Genomic DNA, 23,918 nt, shown 5'->3' with positions numbered 1-23,918 from the left:
TAAGAACGTAATTAACTGTACCACATTCGTATGAGAGATTTAATATTATCATATGGCAAATCGACATGGAATTTTAATTTATTACATTAGATTTTCCGCATTTTGATTGGGGAGAAGAAGCTATCGAAAGGAATTTATAAAATTTCTAAATCTCGAAAGTTTTTTTTCTGTTAAATGTATTAATATTTATAAATGTAATTAAAAAGTTCAATAAAATATATATCTAACAGAATATTAAACATGCATGGGGCAGTTCTATCGATTGTATTCAATAGGTCTAATTGTTCATAGTTTGTTAAAAAGTTTCACAATGAAAAGGATATAATTGTAAGCAGCATTGTTATCAATAAAAAGTAAGAGATCATGAATGCTAATGTAACATAGGATAGAGATTTCATAGATGTAAACGCAAATATAATAAAACCAAGGATTATGTTATAGTAAACCTAATTCCTAAGGGAAAACATGTGTTATCACCAAGGAAACTCGTCTTCAGCCTCGGCAAAAACGGACTCGGTCCGACTAACTTCGGCACATGGAGGGTTCAATAAAACTCTCGTACAATCGTGCACCGTCTTGGCTCGCTAATCCTCTACAAAATAGGACATAATAGTTTTGGGATACATACACAAATTTTTATAGAATATACAAAATAATAATTGGATATATATAAGAATACCTTGATCCACTTTCAACTTTGCAAATCTCATTACACATATTATGATCTTGTCAACACAATGCCGCCAATTGTCAAAGAAGTCGTTTGCATATGCTTTGAGAAGACGGCATGTCAATTTATCACCCCTGAAGGAAATATTACATCTTAAACAGTCTGTTTATATAACGAAGCAACTAAAAAAAAAACGAACAACGTACTCAACGTTTTCGATATCAAAAAAAATCTCATTCCACTCATTGTCAGGAGGTCCCTCATCATTTTGATTCCTACGATAATATTTGTAAACGAGTACGTTACGGTATGTCTTCGTACCGACGCATATATTTGTGTCTAGAGAACCGCTTTTAATATCTTCAAAAGAGGCAAAAGTGAAGAAATTGTCGCTACTCATAGATGGGATGTATCATAAAACGATGACCAGTAGGCCTAAAAGTTTCAACCACGCGTCTGAGAGAGAAACTCGACAAACTTATCCATGCTCCTTCCATAAGTCTCATCGAGAAGATGTCTCCAAATTCAATACTCATAACGACATGTATTTTTGACCCCCACATATATATATATATATATACATTATTAAAGAAAATTTTCTAAAAGCATGAGATATATAAGATTTACATTACCTTGTCATCAACTAATATCAAATTCAGCGTCTTTTGTCCAGAGATAGAAGCGGTGAACTTTCTTAGAATTTTTACTTTAGTTTCCACTCATGAACATAAAGATTTAGAGAAGAAACATCAAACAAATACTCCCTCTTACCAATTTTCTTTATAAGAGCATGGTAAATTAGATGAGCCATCGAAGGAGAGAAGCCAAAGATGACGTTTTTAAAATAAAACCTTGAGAAATAAGCGAACGTCTTTCTCTCTCTATATATATATATATAGTTTATTTGAAGAGTTATCGAAAATGTAAAATTAACTTTATTATAGATTTTCGGTATTAGTGATAAAGGTAAATATCTATAATCATTATCAATAAGTTTAATATTTAACATTTTGGTCTTAAATATATAAAATATGAATACTTTCAATTAGACAGACATAATAGACATAATAATAAGAACTAATTAATGAACATTACGTTTTCTATGTCGATCGTAGATTAAACCGAGTACAACATCGTGGCGATTACGATAATAATAAGATTAAACCGATTACAACATGGTGGCATTTACGATAAATACCGTTCCAAATTAATATTCAAGGATCTTCAGGATAATAGCGTTTTGGATAACTTGGTATATCCAAATTTTTGTAGACGTCAAATTATCGTGTAAGCACATGAGACAACATTATTTTGCTTGAACGCAAACATCATACTCGTATGAGATAGAAGTCATTGTTTATGATATTGAAAATTTATTAAATATCGAACGATTGACAACATCGTATAGGTCTGAGGTATAACTAGCTTGACAGGATTCTTGTGAATCAATGGACACGAGTGCGGGAACTTGCTCCGAAACAAGGTCTCCAATCAGTCAACTTCATCCTCAGAACCTTACCAACAACTCTTTTCACAGCTTTTCTACCTTTCTCTTTCCACTCCGAAGTGAGAATGCTCCTAGCTTTGGAGAACGGTTTCGAGGTTCCCTTACACTGCACCTTATACTCGATGGTATCTTCTACACGCTGCAATGGTATCAAGATTACATGAGCATCTTTTGTGTCTCCATCCAGGACTTCCTCGACATCACTCAACTCAATGCAATCTTTTGCACATTAAGCACGAGGTTCATCATTTGTGTCTACAGAAAATGCATGACCTTCAATGGTGGGATTTTTCCTTGTCCCTTTTATGTCAAACTCCAAAGCATAGTCCCCAATCTGCAGGTTAATTGTGCTTCTTCTCACATCAATTATAGCTTCAACAGTGTTTAGGAATGGCCTACCAAGATTAAGAGGATCATGTGGTTCCTTATCAAGTTCAAGGACAACAAAATTAGTGGGAATATAGAAATTTCCAACTCTAGCATGCACATTCTCCGCCAAACCCATTGGAAATTGCACAGAGCGATCTGCTAGAATCAAAGAGATCCTTGACGGCTTGAAATTGGTGATGCCTAGGCAATTTGACACAGAAAGAAGCATCAAATTAACTCCGCTCCCAAATCACAAAGACATCTCTCAAACACAGACTTTCCAATCCGGCAAGGTAAAACAAAAATCCCTCGATCACCAAGTTTCTTGGGAATAGTAGCTGGAGGGATTGCACTACAAGTGTTGACCATCTCTTTCCCTGCTAACATTTCTACTACATTAGTGAGCTGAGCTTCCTTCTGTTGTCTCTGAGACTCCACTAGCTGAGCGTGCTCTTCTCCTTTGGAAATCAGTTTAACCCCTTCCTCAATGCTCCTCTTGTTGGACAAAATATATTTCAAGTAACTTCTGTAGCTTGGAACATGAAGAACCAATTGTAAGAAAGGGAGTCTAACATACAATTGTTTCATGATCTCATCAAAACGTGCATACTCTTTCTGCCTCTGTATCTGTCTCTCGCGGCCTGGAAATGGCAACTTAGGAACATAAGGTGGCGGCTCCACAGATAAAGGTTCATCATCCTCTACAATCTTGTCCTCCACAAGTGTCTCAACAACAACAACATTAGTTTCCACCTGTTTGGCGACAACAATCTCTCTAAGCTCTTCCTGGATCATAATAGCATAACATTGTTCTTTTCCCTTGGGTTTGACTTTTCCAGAATGAGTACCATCTGGTCGCATAGAGGCAGAAACAATCTGTGAGACTTGATTCTCAAGAGTCTTGACATGTGAGGATAGCGTTGCGAACTTTCCATTGAGATCATTGTACATGCTATCCACCTTTACATTGATGTCAGCAGCATTCTTCTTCTGATCTTCAAGAACCTGCTGCATCATCAATTTCATCTCATTATCTCCAAATGAAGACGCATGACCGGTACCTGCTGGAGGTTGGAATTGTCCCTGATAGTTCCCTTTATTCTGAAAACCGTAGGGCTGAAATTTCTGACCTTGTGAGCCAGCCTGAGTTGGATACACCTGATCCTGAGGATTTTCAACATTAGTACTCCTTTAAGAAAGGTTGGGATGGTTCTTGTAGTTCTGGTTGAACCCTCCGTTCTGATAGTTCCCATACCCATTCACAAAGTTTATCTCTGCTTGTAGATCTTCAGAACCATCTCCGCTGAACTCTTGATGCACCATACCTTTGCTGGAATCCTCACAAAAATTGACAGATTTTTGATCTCTCCTCATAAGTTGCTCAACCTTAGCTGATAGTTCAGCAAACTGTTTGGATTCTCCTCCTCCACCTCTATTCGACCTGTCATAGTCAACATTGTGGTTACTGTTGCTACCTGCAAGGTTCTCAATTAGCTTTGTAGCTTCAGTTTCAGTCTTGGTCATGAATTCTCCATTGCTAGCAGTGTCTAATGCCATCTTGTAGGCCTTGTCAACTCCCCGATAGAAAGTGCTGATCAATGTAGCCCGTGGAAATCCATGATGAGGACACTCCCTGTAGTAGTCCTTAAACCTCTCCCAAGCTTCATGGAATGACTATGTGCCTCCCTGTTGGAAGCTACTGATCTTATTCCTCAGAATAGCTGTTTGAGACTGCGTGAAATACTGTCCCAAAAATGCAACTTTGTAGTCTTCCCAACTGCTTCTTTTTCTTGTTCTCTCTTTCAAACCTTCCGATATCTTCGTGGTAGTGTACTAGATGTGAAGAGCCTTTGCTACGGTCATACACCTGAAAACACCAAAGAAAATACGAAAATGAATATCGATAACAGTAAATAAAAATGTTTTAGACTAGAAACTAATCATAAATCCTTAGGTAACACAATTGGGCCCCGACAACGGCGCCAACTTGATTGCTGGAATAATTACCCAAAATATCTAACTGTTAAGTAGAATATTCGAGGTCGATCCACAAGGACAAAAGATACTCTAAGGATGTCCGAGACTCGTTCTTAGCTAAAGCGAAGAGGTTGCTTGTTTGGTTTTTCGGATTTTGTAAATTAAAATGCAAATAAATGAACCATTAAACTTATATGATAAAAAGCATTGGGCCATAGGGTATTTCAGAGATCAATGATTAATGGAAATAATAAACAAGGAATTCAGCATAAAGAACCGTTCTCGAACATGAACACAAGTTTAGACTAATTCTCTCTCAAGACATTAATCAAATTCGCATTAGAATTAGGTTCATTAAGTTCACAATGCATTCTAACATCAACTCTTGTTGGCTAGAAATACATAGCTCAATTCACATTGGTTCTGGCATTCTATCGAACACTTTTGATGCATAGAAAAACCTAGAATCTAAAACAGGGTGATCAATCCTATTCTAGCATTAAGAACATGTGAATTAAAAAACTTAAAGATCAAGAACTCCAAACAACAATCAAACAATGAATTCATTGAATCCCCTACTTAGAACCCTAAAACCCAATTGAGAGGCTACTCACTCATAGCAAAATGAACAACACAAAGAGATATGAAAGAAATCATAATCCAAATTGAATAAATGAGATAAAGGTTCATAAATCTTCTCCAAAGTATCAAAGTGGATGAATCTCTAATCCCAAATGTGCTTACAAAGGAAAGCTCTCAAAAAGTTGCAGAAAATGAAGCGTAAAAGAAAACGTCGAAATAAAATTAGGTTTCTGAGGTTTTTATACCCAATTACAGAAAAACAGATAAACCCGATTAAGGAAAACCGGTCTGGTCGTCGAGAAGGTGGATCGATCGATCCCTCCCTGGGAGATGATTTGTGTCTCGACGTTGAGTGGTGGATCGATCGATCCCAGGTGATCGAGCCAGAGTTCATGATCCCGGTTTCTCGATTCCCACTGTCATTTCTGGTCCAAATGAGCCTGATAAGTCCCGAAAGCATCCGCGTCCCGCTTAAACACCTAAAACCTGCAAATGACTCAAGACACAGCCGAAAAGACGCAAAAGACGGACTATGACACGACAAACGACTCAAAACTAAGGGACTTAAGACACCAAAAACGCAACATAACAACAGGGAAGGATGTTCCTTTTGTGTGGTCATTGGAGTGCGAGGAGAGTTTCGTGAGCCTGAAGGAGATGTTGACGAGTACACCAATGTTAGCATTACTAGAGCATGGAGAGCCTTACATGGTGTATAATGATGTCTCGAGAGTTGGTTTGGGTTGTGTTTTGATGTAGTGTGGGAAGGTTATTACTCACGATTTGGAGATGGCTGCGATGATCTTTGCCTTGAAGATTTAGAGGTCTTATCTATGGCGGAAAAGTGCAGGTGTTCACGGATCATAAGAGTCTGAAGTATATGTTCACTCAGCAAGAGCTGAACCTGAGGCAGAGGCGATGGATGGAGCTCGTGGTTGATTATGATCTGGAGATAGCCTACCATCCTGGTAAAGCTAATGTGGTTGCAGACGCGTTGAACCGTAAGCGTTTGGGTGCGGCTCAAGGCAGAGTGTTGAGGCCTTGGTGAGTGAGATTAGTGCTTTGCGGTTGTGTGCTGTGGCACGGGAGCCATTGGAATTGGAGGTTGTGGGTCGAGCAGATCTTCTGAGTAGAGTTCGGTTGGCTCAAGAGAAGGATGAGGGGTTGATTGCGGCTTCTAAAACAGAGGGCTCTGAGAATCAGTTCGCAGCTAATGGTACTATCCTTGTGCATGCGCAAATTTGTGGGCCTAAGGATGAGAAGTTGCGGTGGAAGATCTTGAGTGAGGTTCATGCGAGCATGTTTTCCATTTATCCAAGAGCGACTAAGATGTACCGAGACCTCAAGCGGTACTATCAGTGGGTCGGGATGAAGAGGGATGTAGCTAACTGGATCGCAGAGTGCGATGTTTGCCAGTTAGTTAAGGCTGAGCATCAGGTGCCGGGTGCCCTGTTACAGAGTTTACCCATTCCTGAGAAAAAGTGAGATTTTATCACGATGGATTTCGTGGTTGGGTTGCCTATGTCGCGGACCAAAGATGCTATTTGGGTGATCGGGGACCGTCTGACTAACTCAGCAGATTTTCTGGCCATCAGAAAAACCGATGGAGTGGCGGTGTTGGCTAATAAATATGTGAGTGAGATCGTGAAGTTACATGGAGTACATGTGAGTATTGTGTCAGACAAGGATTCCAAGTTTACTTCTGCGTTTTGGATAGCCTTTCAGGCAGAGATGGGCACAAAGGTGCAGATCAGCACGGCTTATCATCCTAAGACAGATGGGAAATTTGAGAAGACTATCCAGACACTTGAGGATATGTTGCGGATGTGTGTCTTGGATTGGGGAGGTCATTGAGCGGATCACTTGAGTCTGGTAGAGTTTGCTTAAAACAACAGCTATCAGGCGAGTATTGGGCTGGACGGGAGGCCATGCAGGACACCATTATGCTGGACCCAAGTGGGGGAGAGGAGCATATATGGTGCAAATTATGTTCACGAGACCACAGAGAGGATCCAGGTTCTTAAGCTGAACATGAAGGAAGCTCATGATCGACAGCGGAGCTATGCTGACATGAGGAGGAGAGAGGTTGAGTTTGAGGTTGGGGACCGAGTGTATCTCAAGATGGACATGTTGCAAAGTCCGAAGAGGTTTATCTTAGAGACTAAGTTGAGTCCGAAGTACATGGGTCCATTCAGGATTGTTGAGAGGGTGGGACCAGTGGCATACAGGTTAGAGTTGCGAGATGTTATGCGTGCGTTTCATAAGGTCTTTCATGTATAGATGCTGAGAAAGTGTCTTCACAAGGATGATGAGGTGTTGGCTAAGATTCCAGAGGATTTTCAGCCCAACATGACTTTGGAGGCAAGACAAGTGAGGGTTCTCGAGAGGAGGATCAAGGAACTTCGGTAGAAGAAGATTCCTTTGATCAAAGTCATGTGGGACTGCGATGGTGTGACAAAGGAGACTTGGGAGCTAGAGGCGAGGATGAAGGCAAGGTTCAAGAAGTAGTTTGAAAATCAGGTTGTTGCATGAGTTTGCCTATCCTTGGTTTCCAGTTTAAGTGTTGTTGAGTTTTTGAGCTTTTGAGTTGTTGTTCTTATTTCTCTTTCATTTGTATTTTCCTTTAGAGTTGTAACGATCATGACATTTGATGATTAATAAGATGAGTACTTTTTCTTGGATTTGACTTGAGTTGTATTATATAAGAATGTGTTGTGCAGTTTCAAAAAATGGAAAGTTTCCCAAAAAGGACTTGCCTATTTTTGGACAGTTTGAGTAAACAACCTAAGAGAGGATGTGTTTACGAGAGGGTCGGGAGTTGGTCATAAGGATATTCCCGAGAAGATATGATGGATGGTGAGGCATAAAGGTTTCTTACGCGAATCCATGAGAGAGTCTGGAGATATGCTCGGAAGTGTTTGGGATTGTTTGCTCGAGGGACATGAGGGTCCCAACAACTTGTGAGGAGCAGGGAATGCTCCTGAGGTACCGGTAACTCGAGGGACTTGGCGTCTTTAGAGTGCGAGGGGTACTGTGGCTTCGGGTGACGATCCGAGAGCGCACTTAGGGTGACGACCCGAGAGCGAGTTTTGAGGAATTATTTTCTCCAAGTGTCGTAACTCGATGACTTTGTGGCTGAGAGTGAGCCGGCACACTCAGGGTTTGACTTTGAAAGGGGAAGATAATACGTGTGATACCCGAGATACCATAGGCCGAGGCCTGAGAGTGACAGTTTATGCTCGAAGTTTGCGGTCTGAGAGTGGAGAGTGAGTTGTGAGCAACAATGACTAGTAAATCATGAGTATATCGACTGGATAGAGAGACCTATAGGGGTTCGGGTTGGAGGGAGTGCGGACCGTAATGACGGTTACACGGATTTCTTTTGAGTGGAAAGGTGAAGCTAGATTCGAAACCTAGGTGTAGAAGTATTAATAAACTTTTGGTTAACTATTGAAACAAATGGACCTCCACTAGAGCTGCTTATTTTTTAGTTAAGAATTTAAATAAAAAATAAAAATAATACTAATAAAATGATATACAGTTAATCCCCTGTTTAACTCGAAAATGTATAGGATGATTGTAACTTTGTAAGTAAGTAAGTAAAATTAATTAGAACCAAAACTTTTTCAGAATAAGAGACAAATCTTACCATCCATTAAAGATTTAATTAATACTAATGGAATTATGGGACAAAAAAATGACATACGAATACAATCATTAACTTTCTTTATACATAACATCTAGACATTTGGATGTATGTTAACAACAACCCCCGTATTATATTTTTGATCAGAACCTATATGCAATCATCGAAACTGAAATGAAAGATATCAAAGGTCCAAAACTACCATAGAGAATATATGTAGGAATCGGAACATGGGATTGGTAGCCTATTTACTCTCCATTTCCGAGGCCCATGCATTAATATATGAGAAATGGTCTTTGATATTTTAATTTTTGGACTTTATCTAAAACATCTTTTTAAACGGATGAAGTACGAAAATTAAAAGTGAATATAATTAACTAATGTATGCTTAATTATACACTGCTGATATGATTATGATTAATGAACATATATATTACAACGTAAATTGATTTACATGTAAAGAAGAAAAATATAAAAAAACTTATTAGGCGGATGAAAGCTAAACATTTTATTATATTTAGTTTCCTTAATTTGAAAATTTGTAATGGTACAAGTATAGTAAAAAAATGTAAAAACTTGTGATAATTATAAAACCGATGTGCCAGTTGATAGATCATTGGATTAGTTTTGTCATTGTATTATTTGTATGGTTAACGTTGAATATATGTTCCTAAAAAAAAAGGTGTTCCTAATATACTCGTTAGAAAGAGCTATTAGATGCCCCCATAACAATATAACGTAGGCTCATATTAATTAAGGGAAAAAACCCAATATTAATTAAGGGAAAAAACCCAAAAAAACCTCAACTAATTTTTGTTTGGACGTTAATATTCAATTATTTTTGTTTGGAAGAAAAATACACGAAGTAATAAAACTTTGCAATTTAATATTCAAAATAGTAAATTTTGTTATTTTCACACTCACATCTGACAACAAAAATAAAATTCCAAATTTACCCTTACCATCTCAATTAACTATTAATTATTAGATGATATGATATTAATTTTATAATTTTGGATAAAATTAATTTTATTAATATTTTATTTTATGGTGTCTAAAAATAAAATAATTTATTTTATTAATAACCTATGATACAACGTGGGTTTTAACCTAGTATATATAAAATAGAAAAAATAGAAAAAGCCAACTTTCAAATTGTAGACGTTTTAATAGCATACTCGTCATAAGTTAACCATTTAATCATGAAGTCAGCGAATTGTTAGGCATTTAATGATATTTTTAAAAATTGAAGATTTAAACGTCCTTAATTTAAAAGTCAAAGCTTTATTGATTAGTAACATCGTTTTTAAGACTATAAATACTCTTAAAATACAAATATAGCATTTAAAGCTTCATTGTTTGTTAAATTTCTCTTGTTTTATTTTGTCAACATTAAAGTACTCTAATTCTCTGTTTTTATTAGAACCATTTTGTATTTCTAAAGTATTATTTGTTGTTAAAATAGTCTCTTGAATTACTCTGCTTTAGTATGAAATATTAATATTTATGCATTTCAAAAGCTTATTTTCGGCATTTTCTTTTTGTCATATTATTACAACATTACTATTGATATTTAATCTAATCATATGATGATGATATTTAACTACTTGAAACATATGCAATTATGATGAACAGCTTCTCCGAACAATGGTTTCACGGCGCAGCTCTCCTGGACACACTTGGACCTTCAACGGAAGGTCATGCATGTACGACATCCATGTGATAGACATGCTCTTCATGCGCACTCTGGACCCCCGATAAGGTTTGCACCATTAATATGAAAGAAACTGCTTTGTTTTCTAGGAATTGAACTCCAAACCAAGGTGTAGAAGTATTAATAAACTTTTGGTTAACTATTGAAACAAATGGACCTCCACTATACCTGCTTATTTTTTAGTTAAAAATTTAAATAAAAAATAAAAAATAATATTAATAAATAAAATAGAGTTAATCCCCTGTTTAACTCGAAAATGTATATGATGATTGTAACTTTGTAAGTAAGTAAGTAAAATCAGAACCGAAACTTTAATCGAATAAGAGACAAATCTTACCAGCCATTAAAGATTTAATTAATACTCATGGAATTATAGGACAAGAAAAATGACATACGAATACGATCACTTATTTTCTTTATACATAATAACAGCTAGACATTTGCATGTCTATTAACAACCACCCCATGTATTATATTCTTGAGCAGAACCTATTTGGAATCATCGAAACTTAAATGAAAGATACCAAAGGTACAAAACTACCGCAGAGAATATATGTATTAATTGGAACATGGGATTGGCGGCCTATTTACTCTCCATTTCCGAGGCCCAAACATTAATAGATGAGAAATGGTCTCTGATATTTTAATTTTTGGACTTTATTTAAAACTTTTTTTTAAACGGATGAAGTACCAAAATTAAAACTGAATATAATTAACTTTTTTTTTTTTGATCAAAGATAATACTGCATTAAACCGAAAATAAACCAGATTGGGCCGGAACCGAAATAAAGTTTTGAATTGTGAGCTTTGCAAGAGTATCAGCTTCACGAATTGAGTTTTCGAGGGACATAAACAAATCTAGACTGAATGAAACAGGAGGATAGAGATAGGATATGATGGAGAATCCCATAGAGTTCCAACAATGGAATTCCTGAAGAAATGGCTTCGATGAGCTGCTTAGAGTCTGAAGCGATGGTGATGGTTTTGATGCCCATAGAGTCGTCTTCTTGGAGCGCATGAACGACGGCGAGAGCTTCGGCGAGGATCGGTGACCGTATGTGATCGAGTTTCAAAGATCCATGGCGGAGACGCTATCCATTGAAGGTTTTAAAGATCTAGCCAAGCCCTGCAACTTTTGAATCGCAGATTCAGGCGGCATCTGTGTGGCAGGTGACCATCCGAGGGTCTCTCAAGGTCGAAATCAGGGTAGAGTGCGTGGTAGATAAGATAAGAGGACTAGGGGGATTGTGCGATTGGGCGAGGTTCCATTCCTGAGCGAGAGCCAAAACCTGGGTTAGGGTTTCAGCGGGTGTGGAGGACTTCTCGTTGAAGATCCTTTGATTTCGGTTGATCCAAATCGCCCAAATGATCCATGGAAACAGAGGGCCAAAACCTATACCACAAGGAGGAAGACAGATAAGAATCTTCGCTTGTTCAATGAGGGCTCGGAGGGATGGGATTGCATTGGGATCCAGGTTTCTTTGAAAGGGGGCATTTCTCCAGATCCAGGATGCAAAATCACACTTAGCGAAGAGATGTAAAGTGGTTTCCCTTTCTCCACAGAACGGGCAGGATGCGTCTGAATTGATGCCTCTCGCTCTTAGATTTTCTCCCACGGGTAAAGCGCCTCTCATTGCCTTCCAAAGGAAGAATCTTGTCTTGGGAAAGTTCGTAGGTGCCATATATCCTTTGACCATTTGAAATCTGTAGCTGTAGTTGATGTTTGTACTTCCGTTGTTTGACCTCCAGGGTGATCTGGAGCAATGGTGGCATAGTAGCCTAATTTGGCCGAGTAAAGTCCTGTTTTTGATGGAAGCCAGGCAAAACCATCACTAGCTCCACACTTGCTCAGCCTAATATCCAAGATCGCCTCTTCATAACAAGGAAGGAGCTCCTGTAAAGGATATAAAAATTAACTTAGGTATTAAACGGACAAACTAAAAATAAATGGAGGTTTTTTCGGGGTTTTTCCGATTTTAATGAGCTAACCGGAAATCATAAGAAAAGAGGTGAAAATTTAAAACATGCGTCTTCTTTCATCCCTTTCAATACAATGATCCAAGATTGCTGTCTATTGAATTTTCCATTTTTAGGTTACTGGTTATCATGGCGAGGATGGCGGGATAAGAAACCAATGTGGTGCCGTTTGGATCGGGCTTTAGCTAATAAGGATTGGCATGATATATTTTGCAATTCTTTTATTGAACATTTATCAGTGATGGCCTCCGATCATTCACTGGTCATTGCAACTTTAACAGATAAGATACCACCGGGAAAACAAAGTTTTAGGTTTGACAAAAGATGGATTAGTAAAGAAGGGTTATTAGAGGCAATTGCAGATGGGTGGAATATAGAAAATGGATTAAGGGAGGGTAATTTTGTGGACAAATTGACGAGTTGTATACGCTCTATTTCCCAATGGCGGAAGAAATTATCAACTTATGGACGAAAAACAATAGAGAATTTAAAGTCAGAGTTAGCGGCAGCACAGAGGGATGATCTCAAAACACCAGAAGAATAACGGATTTAAACATGCGGTTAAAAGAGGCATATCGGGATGAAGAGTTATATTGGTATTAAAAAAGTCAGAGTCTGTGGATGAAAGAAGGAGATCAAAATTCGAAATACTTTCACGCTCTAATAAAGCAGAGACGTTCTATGAACCGAATAACCGGCCTCCATGATGAAAATGGAATATGGTCTGCAGAGGAGATAAATCTTCAAAAGATAGCGGTGTCTTCTTTTGAGAATTTGTTCACAACGACAAATCCTCAAGTGGTGGAGGATTCTTTGGCAGAAATTCAAATTTCAATCACGGATCAGATAAATGTATTTTTAACAAAACCTGCGACAGAGATTGTGGTTAGAACGGCTCTATTAATGATGCATCCGAAAAAAGCACCAGGCCCAGACGGTATGACTGCTTTGTTTTTTTCAAAAAGCATGGGGTACCATTTAAGAGGATCCGATGTTTTTGGTAAAATCATTTCTCAAAGACGGAGTATTTGATAAACGGTTGAATACGACAAATATATGTCTTATTCCCAAAACGGAGCGACCGACTCGGATGACCGAATTACGGCCTATTAGTCTTTGTAATGTTGGTTATAAAGTTATTTCAAAAATCCTTTGTCAAAGATTAAAAACGGTTTTGCCAAACCTTATTTTGGAAACACAATCTGCTTTTGTGGAAGGATGCCTAATCTCAGATAATATTCTTATAGCTCAGGAGATGTTTCATGGGCTTAGGACTAACACATCATGTAAAGGGAAATTTATGGCCATTAAAACTGTTATGAGTAAAGCTTACGACATGGTGGAATGGAAATTCATTGAGGAATTATTAAGGAAAATGGGTTTCTGCGAAAAATGGATTTCATGGATAATGTGGTGTATAACAACAGTCCAATATCGGGTTCTTATTAATGGACAACCTCTAGGCTTGATAGTACCGGGAGAGGTTTAAGACAAGAAGATCCGCTATGTCCTTACCTATTTATTCTATGTACGGAGGTACTTATTGCGAATATTCGGAAAGCTGAACAACGAAAATTGATTACTGGTATGAAAGTAGCTACGGCAAGCCCCTCGGTAACTCATCTGTTATTTGCAGATGATAGTTTATTATTTTGCAAAGCTAGCAAAGAGCAGTGTGGAGTAATCTTTGAATTTTTTAAGTATTATGAAGCGGTTTCAGGACAACAAATAAATTTTTCAAAGTCCTCAATACAGTTTGGTCATTAGGTAGATGATTCACTTAAGGCAAAAATAAAATCAACATTGAGAATCACTAATGTTGGTGGTATGGGCTCCTATCTTGGTTTACCAGAAAGTCTAGGTGGATCTAAACCAAAAAATTTCTCTTTTGTTAGAGATATATTACAAAATAGGATGAATGGATGGCCAGCTAAGTTTTTTATCGAAAAGAGAAAAAGAGGTGATGATTAAATCGTGATCTACGGTATTACCAACTTATGTTATGTCTTGCTTCAGACTACCGAAAACAATCACATCGAAGCTCACGATTTATGTTATGTCTTGCTGAGGTCTTCTAGAGTGAGTAAACAAACTGGATCAAGAGGAGAATATTCAATCTTGAGTGAAAAGGCAAGAGATCCTCCGATTAAGGAAAGATTCTTCTCTCTTGGTTTTGGATGTGTGAACAGAATGTGTGTCATCTCTGCAGCTCCTAAATGTCGTGTAGTCTTCATAAGGGTGAATATAAACAGCAGGAAGTCTTCAAGTACATCATGTGGTTCTTTGGTAAGGTTAAGTTTGTCAACTAGTTCGTCAGCGGGTTCTTCAGAAAGTCCTTCAGGAAGTCTGTCAGAAAGTCCTTCAGCCGGTTCATCAGCAAGTCTATCAGGTGGTCTGTCAGTGAGTCCATCAGCTACAATGTCAGCTCCCATTCTTATATCATCCTCCAATGGTTAAGAAGCATTTTTAGATCTTAGCTATATTTATAATCTAAATTTTACTTTTTTTTAGTTAAAAATGTGAGAGAGTATCTAAGAAAAAATGTAGTCCAATGGTATATCTTACAAAGAGAGTATCTTAGGAAAAATTCAAACTTTTATATAACAATATTTTCCAACACAAGCAATGATATACAAAGATCAAAAAGACCTATTGCTAATCAAAAAACAAAGATGATCTTCATGTAAGATGACCAAACCAAACCTGAAAAGCAAAGATGCTCCGCATTTAAAATCGCAACTCTAAATTCTAAAAGACTATTTTAAATCAAATAGACTTATTCAAGCAATCACAACATACATAAATCATGTAAGAAAAGTCATATACAATTACATAATATAAATCATGACAAATCAGAGGTTCAATGATATAAGAAAGAACAAGGTTAAGATTGTTTTACCTTGTATGTGCCTTCCATTCGGTCTCCATTTCAATATCTGTAACAATTGTATCCAATTCTCCACCTGTATAACGGATCAAAATTATGCAAAAGGTCAAGCCATAAACAGAGAAATATATCTAATTCACGCAACACGTGTTCACATCTTAGATTTAAGAATTTTTTTTTTTCCTCTTGTTCCTCTTTGTACCCATTTAATATACAACACATGTTCACATCTTAAATTTAAGAAAACATATTAATTAAGAGAGAAATTTTAGCCAATATTTGATGCTTTAATTAAATTTAATTAGTTTAATAGTTAAGATTTAGTTAAGATACTATTTTTTTGAAACGTTAGGTTTGCTCTTATTTAAAAGGCTTTCTTCATTCTTTTTCTTTTTCAATATTATTAATTTATTATTATTATTTTTAAGAGTTCCATACATCTCAGAAGTCTCCTTTGAAGATGATTTTACTTGTTTAAGTATGTTCATAGATGTTGATTTTTCAACCCATAGTTAAAATTAAGTCATATTATTATGTATATTATAATTTGAACTAAATTAACAGTAAAGACAACCGTCCATTGCTTCTGAGCGCAAGCAACCTATCAAGCAGCTTAGTAACTGTAAATACTATTGTAATTATTTTAATGTTGAGAAAATATTGTTTTAATAAACTGGTCATGACCTATATTTTAGTTTCATTGTGTGAATGAATTCATTTTTTTTAGTAGCAACGTCATTCTTTTTAAGACATTAAGTACTTTTAAAGTATAGCATTTAAAGTTTCCAACTGTTTGTTGAATTACACATGTTTAATTTTGTCAAATTGAAGTTGATTAAATCCTCTGTTTTTATTTGAATCATTTTGTATTTCTGAGGCATTATTTGTTGTTAAACTGATTTCTTGAATTACACCGCTTTAGAATTGAACTATTCTATTTATATATTTTAAAATCTTCTTTTTTGCATTCTACTTTTACTTTTAGTTAGAAACTTAATCTTAGAATAATAAATAATATAAATAAAATGAAAAAATAATTACCCAGGTAACATACATATTTTTTTTAATTACTCATATGTTTTGAGCACTTGTGTAATTACTGTTAATAACCTTGATTAGTTTTTATTAAATACTATTATTTAATTCGTTAAAAAAAACATTGATTATCTATATCATCAATTCACGTCATTACCGTATTCCACGTCATTACACATATTCCACATCATCTTAATCTGCATAAACCTTTGGGATTCCCCCACATTACTGTTCATCAGCGCGGAAAAAAATGTCGCCTTCTCTCTCAACGGGAAAACGATTCCTGAAACCTAATTTCGTCGTCAAATTTCTCTTTCTCGCGTCTGTTCCGGCCAAAACTCTTACATCGGTGTCGCGTTTCAGGTCGAGTAAAGTCACATCGCATTTGAACTAAACTTGTCTAAGTTCTGGTAAGTATCTATCCTAACTTTATTTCTAATTTCCCGATATTAATCCGACATCTAAGTTCAATAGCAAGTGATTCCCGTCACTGAAACCGGTTTCCAAAAACATTCGCGATTTTATTGATGGTTTTTAACCATGCTAATTCCGGCTGGTTTTCGCCGTCGTTGATTGAAATATGGTGTCTGATTTTTTAGATCTATTTGATGTGATGGCTGATTTAGTGTTTCTTTGCCGACTTATTTATGATTTATCAATGCATTTGTGTCTGAGTTTGTTATATGTTGTGGTTGAGTTATGGGTTATCAATGCATCTGTGACTGAGTTTGTTTTATGTTTTGTCTAACTTATGGTTGAACCGTACATCTGTGGCTGAGTTTCTGTAATGATGTGGCTGGGTTTGTTTTATGTTTTGGCTGAGTTTCTGTTATGCTATGGCTGAGTTTGGTTTATGTTTGGCTGAGTTATATTATCTGTGTCTGATTTTGTTTTATGTTGTGGTTGAGTTAATGTATGCTTACGGCTGGTTTTTGCTTTACCAGATGTTTGAAGACCAAGGAAGGGATTACCCTCCAAGACTTTACCCAGAACGGGAATTTAATCTGGAATATAAATCCATTAATCACAACATCAAGATGGGAGATTTCCCTCTGAAATAGGACAAGATATATGGGATCAAATGAAAGAGACTCCTCTTGGAGTAATTGCTAAGCTAATTGATACCCATGTTGTTTGGTCTGTAAGACTGTACATTATCTACTCTGCAGATAGTTAAGAAGACCGAAGAAGGAGGTTTGGTGTCTCGTGGCTGGTCAACCTATCAGGTTTGGCTTGAATGAATTTGGTCATATCACGGGGTTAAACACAGATCCACTACCTACAGAACTGTATGAACCTGAAGTGGACTACAAAACATTTTCAGGGAATTGAGTGTGCCATCCGGTGAAGGTCCTAAGTTCGTGTGCATGAGCATGGCCTCCTAAAAAGCGTAGATGGTTTGGGTTATTGACTCTTCTAGCCAATAGACTTTACGGCTTGCATCCTAACTCTAGGATATCATTTGAGAGTGCTAAAAGAAGTTTTTGATGACGAAGCCATGAAGATTTATCCATGGGCTCGGTCAGCATTTGAAGCCCTTGTTGATTCTATAAAACTGTTGAGGCCTATTAGCAAGTCATACACCATCAATGGTACGACTTTCGTGTTACAGGCTTGGCCGTATGATTCAATCAACACTATTGGAGAGCGATATGGGAATGTGGTCAAAGAGGATGAGATTCCGTTGCTTAGATGGGGTGACAACCGTACCCGTGCAACAATAGAATCGGCCATTTGCTGAAGATATCACAGCGCATGGTGGTGAGGTAAGGTTTGTACTCTGTTATGATAGTTATTGATTGAGTTATGTTTTTTGATTGCTAGTTATGTTCTTTGATGTCTAAGTTATGTTGTTTCATGGCTGAGTTATTATGTTTGATGGCTGGTTTATTGTTTATTTATGGCTGGGTTATAGTTTATTGGAATCTACATATACATTTTTGCAACCATTTTAGCAAACAAATCCTCAAGTTGGAACTTATTTACAAGGAATGCCATTAGTATTAATTATTATTATTTAATTAATATTCTTAATTATTACCATTTCCTTATTTAATATTTCTCTATCAATTCTAATTACTTTTTAAAAGGAGAAATCTTAGGACTTTATTAACATTCTACATTATTAAAACTAAATATTAGTTATTTAAAGTTTTTAAAATGTTTAGAATATATAACGAAAAAACATTTAGAATATATATAATATATGAAATCTATAAAATTAAATAACCATTTCAAAAGAGAACTTTTAAATTGATTTGTGAATTATAAATCTTTTAATAAAAGTATTATTAGAACAAAAAAGAAAAATTAATGTTTAATTTTATTGAACTGGATTAGATGGTGGGACGAGTTTAGAATATTATAATGTATGGAATTTATAATAATTAAATAACCATTTGAAAGAACAAATTTAAATTAATTTGATTTATATATCTTTTAAATTAAAATATTATTAAAACAAAAATAACAAAAACAAAATGTTTAATTTCACTGAACGAGGTTAGATGGTAGGACGGGTTTGGGTCGACAGTAATACGAGACGGTATACCACGGGTGAAATCCATCAGATATGTTTAGTTTCACTGAACGGGATTAGATGGTAGGACGGGTTTGGGTCGACAGTAATACGAGACGGTATACCACGGGTGAAATCCATTAGACATGTTTAATTTCACTGAATGAGATTAGATGGTACGACGGGATTGGGTCGATAGTAATACAAGATGGTATACCACGGTTAAAATCCATTAGATATGTTTAGTTTCACTGAATAGGATTAGATGGTAGGACTGGTTTGGGTCGATAGTAATACGAGAAGGTATACCACGGGTGAAATCTTAGATATAACAATCAAAATACAATTATATTATCTTAAATACTAAACAAAAGAAATAATATTAATAAAATACAAAATGATTCAAGATGATTTATCTAGTTGTTCAATTGAGAGAAGTCTATCACTATTGAATTCTAAAGGTTTAGTGCACTCACATTTTAACAATATATGAAATTGCAAAATTTCAATCCTAAGTTGGAGTTTATATCAAAAGTGAGCTTAAAAGTATAAGGAATATGTAGGATAGAGTCTATTAACATGTATTTTGACCAAATATTTTTTTCCCTTATTTAATTCGTTTAAATTAATTTTTAAGAATTCTTCATCTCTTCATAGTCTATTTAATATTTGATGTTTCAAACAAACATAAATTCGAATTTTAATATCCTTCAATAGTTACACTTGTATTCCCAGTATTATCGTCAGATCATAGTATTCCCCTGTATTCTTAGTATTATCGTCAAATCATAGTGTTACCCTGTATTATCGTCAAATCATAGTTTTCTCCTGTATTCGCAGTATTATCGTTAAACTTGAATTTTCAGTGAAAAAAATATAGTTTTACAGAAAGAAAGTCTAGTGTTACATAGTTGCACAACGCGAATAAGGTTTACAATGCTTAAAATCAAATACTATGGATGCCAAATAACAACCATTGCAGAGACTGCCTCAGCCTCCTTTTGTTTAGAGTCCTTTGACGTTTTGGACCTCTTTCTCCGGTGGATGGAAACCTAAGCACTTTTGTTCTACCCTTCTCCTTTTTCCGAGGCAGAGGTAATACTTTCAACGCTTTGATGTCATCCGGGATATCTCACTGTGATCTATCCGGGACTATATAAATAGTCCTATAATACGCCAATGCCCACAATTACGCCCAATAATATTTTGAAACCAATTCATGTAATTCCATACCTCGAGTCCTTGTTGTATCGCTCTAGATTGCAATGAAAGCGGCTAACGCGTGAATACATGGATACTTCTGGATATCAAACAACTTGCAACTGCAAGTTTTGAAGTGCAAGTTGACCAAATATTCGTTCCCTTCTACTCCCCGAACATTGTACTCGAGCCGGAATGTGTTTAGCTCTGTCACTTTTAGTTTCTCAACATGAACCCATAAATCATGCAAGTAATTCTCCACTAAAGGCACAAACTTATTATCAATAGATCCTGAAGCGGCATCTTTGCGATGTTCATTAAGCCAAACAGAAATTTTGGCCATGATTGCATCTAGCATGGGTATTAAAGAATACTTCCTTTCATTGAGAAAAACAGAATTCAACGATTTCACACAGTTGCTGGTGTCCAAATTTTATCGTTCCCCCAGGAAACAACACCTAGCCCATTTTTCTTTCACGGTTGTATCCTCCAAATAATAAGCCGCGGTAGGATATCTCACCTTGAATACTCTATACTCCCTCTCAAATTTCTGACCAGGTATAAATCCGACTTAACTCCATAAATTTTCAAGCGAGTACGTCTCTGTTGATGTTAGTGGCATGACCTTTGATATTTTGGGATAAATGCCAAACACAATACCCGTGATGAGCCGCAGAATACACATTACGTATTCCCTTGATGAGGCTTGAATTTCTGTCACTCATAAATACAAATTCTGGAGTATCGGGTACAACACTTAGCAGCTTCTCGAAGAACCATCCCCAACTAGCATCATTCTCACCGTCGAGTACGCCAACCGCTATGATATAATGATGACGATTTGTATCTTTAGCTGAGGCAAAGACTAGAACACCACCATATCCGTTCTTCAAATGTGTTGCATCCACAATTATCACTTTCCTCATCGCTTGAAAACCTTCAATGCTAGCTCCCAAAGCTATGAATAGGTATTGGAATTTCCCGCTCTCATCCAACTTCAGATATGTTACTGTACCTTCATTTACCTTCTTCAACATGTACAAATAAGAATTGATATCCTTGTAGCTATCTTCCGCGTTACCTTTTAAATCACAAACGGCTTGCCTTTTCCCTCTCAATGCGGTGGAGTATGATATCTTCACACCTAATTTTGTCTGAACAAGCTCCATGATAACCTTAGGAGCTGGAGTTTCCAACAGTCCAGGAAAAGTATCATGAAGAAGAGCTGCTACTAATTTAGGGGTACCTTTCCTCTTCCTCATCCTTGTACTACTCTTACTAATCCGGGTACAACTATGCATCTTGTTGTACCTTCTAATTGAGTAAATACTTGTATCTTGAATACATGAAGCCCGTATACGGCAGTCACAATTCACTTTTGAACACGTTAGGACATAGCGCTCCTTATCAGACTTTTTAATACATAACCAAAACTGTTAGCAAATGCACCTTTGTCCACCACTTCCTGCAATGCTGCCCTACTTGGAAATTCTAGTCGCAAAGTCAAACCGATACCGTCTTCCCATTCTTTCTTAAACTGACTAGATTCTACAACAGGCGGTGGCTCAACGTATTCATCACCCTTATCATCATCATCCCTATCATCACGTGATCCAATCTCATGATCTTGATTATCATCAACCTCCACTATTACCTCGTTTTGTTCTGTTCCTTGTCCCTCCAATTCGCCTATCACAATGGTTGCATTATCTCTCATTTCATCCTCATTTGAACCCAAATCAGCATAGTTCTTACCAATAGAACTTTTATTGACGACCTCCACTCTCGACAGTTCTTCGGGCAATTCCGGTGGAGTGATGACGTCAATAGTGAAAGGATATCTACTAACCATTTCACCTGAAGATATATAGACACCGACATCCTCATCATCACTAATGTGTATCTCTTGAGTTGGTCCCAACATCACTGCATTGTACTTCATTTGCAACTTAACCTTACTTTCGTCTAATCCAAGCTTCCAGCAAATCCTACTTTCTAACATGGAGAGAGTTATGTTCCCATTCATCATCAAGTTGTACGCTCGATCTTTCCATCTAAAATATATGATCACCTTCTCCACCATTGTATCCTACGACAACAATACAAAAACTCTGTCAGATATACTAGTTATACTACAATTCTGGGTAACACAAGTATAACAAGTAATACTACACCTATCTGTATAATACAGGTATAACTAATAATACGACATGAAAATGGGTAATACTACTGTACCAAATAAATACTACATGAAAATGGGTAATACTACTGTACCGAATTAATACTACATGTAAATGGTTAATACTAGTGCAACTAAGTCATACTACACATATTTTCAATTAAATCATGTGCAGTTCTACGCAGTTCTACCAGGTGTATTTCCCGACAAGAGCTCAAATTGAATGGTTTCGGGTTCAAAACTACAATTCACTATGATTCAGTTGTTGGAATCCATTTCTTACCCATTTAAAAATCTATTCAACCCAGACAGTATGCATAAACTTCTAATATGCATACCCAAACACAATTTACTTAATCTCAAATCTAATTGACAAAATCTCTTAGTTCTAATCTTCAATTTTAAGCTCCATTCAGCTCGAGAAACTTACCTTTTTTTCTATGTCGACGAAGCTCGCCGGAGATAAGAATTTGACAACAATGATGAGCGAATTCCGGCAAGAGAGAGATGAGTGAGCGAGTAGAGTGAGTGAGCACGAGCTTCAGAGGAGAGAGAGAGGAGAGGAGAGAGAGTAAACGAGAGATACTGATTTTTTTGGGGTTTCAATTTTTTTTTCTTTTCTTAAATTATTTAATTTTAAAATGAATATTAGAAAAAAGGAGGAGGGGTAAATTGGTCTCTACACTTCTCATTAAAAGAGAAATGGATATAGAGATAATAAGAGGAGTTGAGAGATTTATTGTTTGCATAAAGAGAGAAATGAGATCATTTCTAATGAAGGAAGGCGTCGTGGAAAAAGAAAGAATAATATTTAAATTAAACTAATTTAATATTTAATTAAAGTTTAGAAAGCAATTTGTGGAATTTTAGAAATGTGATTTTAATTTTGGAAAAGAAAACCTTTTTAATGCTATTTTGTAAATCTCACTAAATCATATATATTTTTAATTGACTAAACAAATTAATATTTTATTTTTAAAAGAAAAAAATAGTTTTGCGGTGTACCACATGTTAAAATCTAGTCATTTTGTATTTCCGAATCATTATTTGTTGTTAAAATCGTTTCTTAAATTATTCTGCTTTAGTACTGAAGTATTATATTTATGCATTTGAAAAGCTTATGGTCTGCATTATTACAAGAGACACTAGGAGTAGGACCCTCCGCAATGTCGCGGAGGGAATATTTTAAATATTTTAATATAATAATTTTTTTAAAACTAATCGCATATTATTTAAGAAAAATAGATATATACATATATATATATAATTAAATGGTAAAATATAATCATTAATATTTTTACAAAAAAATGCAATAAAAAAAAGATACACCCGTCAATATTAACGGAAAATTACGATAAAAAGACATGTAAAAATAATCATTAATGTTTTAACAAAAAATTGCGATGAAAAGATACAAACGAAAAAAATAACCGTTAATATATTAACCAAAAATTACAATAAAAAGATATAAATGAAAAACGTAAGTGTCATATTTAATAGAAACGTGCAATGAAAAGACTCAACCCAACAAATAATTGTCAATATTATAACGGAAAGTTACAACGAAAAGACATAACCGAGAAAAAATAAACCCTCAATAATTTTACAAAAAGTTGCGCTAAAGAACAAAAACGAAAAAAATAGTAGTCAATTTAAT

General features: G+C 36.0%; 6 pseudogenes across 6 annotated transcripts; 3 read left to right on the top strand and 3 right to left on the bottom strand.

The window, feature by feature from the left end:
* Window positions 1–2,284: 2,284 nt before the first annotated feature.
* On the bottom strand, window positions 2,285–4,328 carry AT3G31500 (annotated as a pseudogene; the record flags this gene model as incomplete). The annotated part of the gene is made up of 1 exon: window positions 2,285–4,328.
* A 1,340-nt stretch (window positions 4,329–5,668) lies between these two features.
* AT3G31490 lies at window positions 5,669–7,679 on the top strand (annotated as a pseudogene; the record flags this gene model as incomplete). The annotated part of the gene is made up of 1 exon: window positions 5,669–7,679.
* Window positions 7,680–11,329: 3,650 nt separating this feature from the next.
* On the bottom strand, window positions 11,330–12,385 carry AT3G31475 (annotated as a pseudogene; the record flags this gene model as incomplete). Its single annotated transcript has 1 exon — window positions 11,330–12,385.
* A 33-nt stretch (window positions 12,386–12,418) lies between these two features.
* AT3G31470 lies at window positions 12,419–14,500 on the top strand (annotated as a pseudogene; the record flags this gene model as incomplete). Its single annotated transcript has 1 exon — window positions 12,419–14,500.
* A 2,945-nt stretch (window positions 14,501–17,445) lies between these two features.
* On the top strand, window positions 17,446–18,105 carry AT3G31460 (annotated as a pseudogene; the record flags this gene model as incomplete). Its single annotated transcript has 1 exon — window positions 17,446–18,105.
* A 1,723-nt stretch (window positions 18,106–19,828) lies between these two features.
* On the bottom strand, window positions 19,829–22,165 carry AT3G31450 (annotated as a pseudogene; the record flags this gene model as incomplete). Its single annotated transcript has 1 exon — window positions 19,829–22,165.
* Between the last annotated feature and the right edge of the window lie 1,753 nt (window positions 22,166–23,918).

Source organism: Arabidopsis thaliana, chromosome 3 (genome assembly GCF_000001735.4).
Source record: "Arabidopsis thaliana chromosome 3, partial sequence".
In the NCBI taxonomy this organism is placed as follows: Eukaryota; Viridiplantae; Streptophyta; class Magnoliopsida; order Brassicales; family Brassicaceae; genus Arabidopsis; species Arabidopsis thaliana.
The sequence above is the reverse complement of the archived record's forward strand: the minus strand, read 5'-3'. Positions and strand labels throughout refer to the sequence as shown.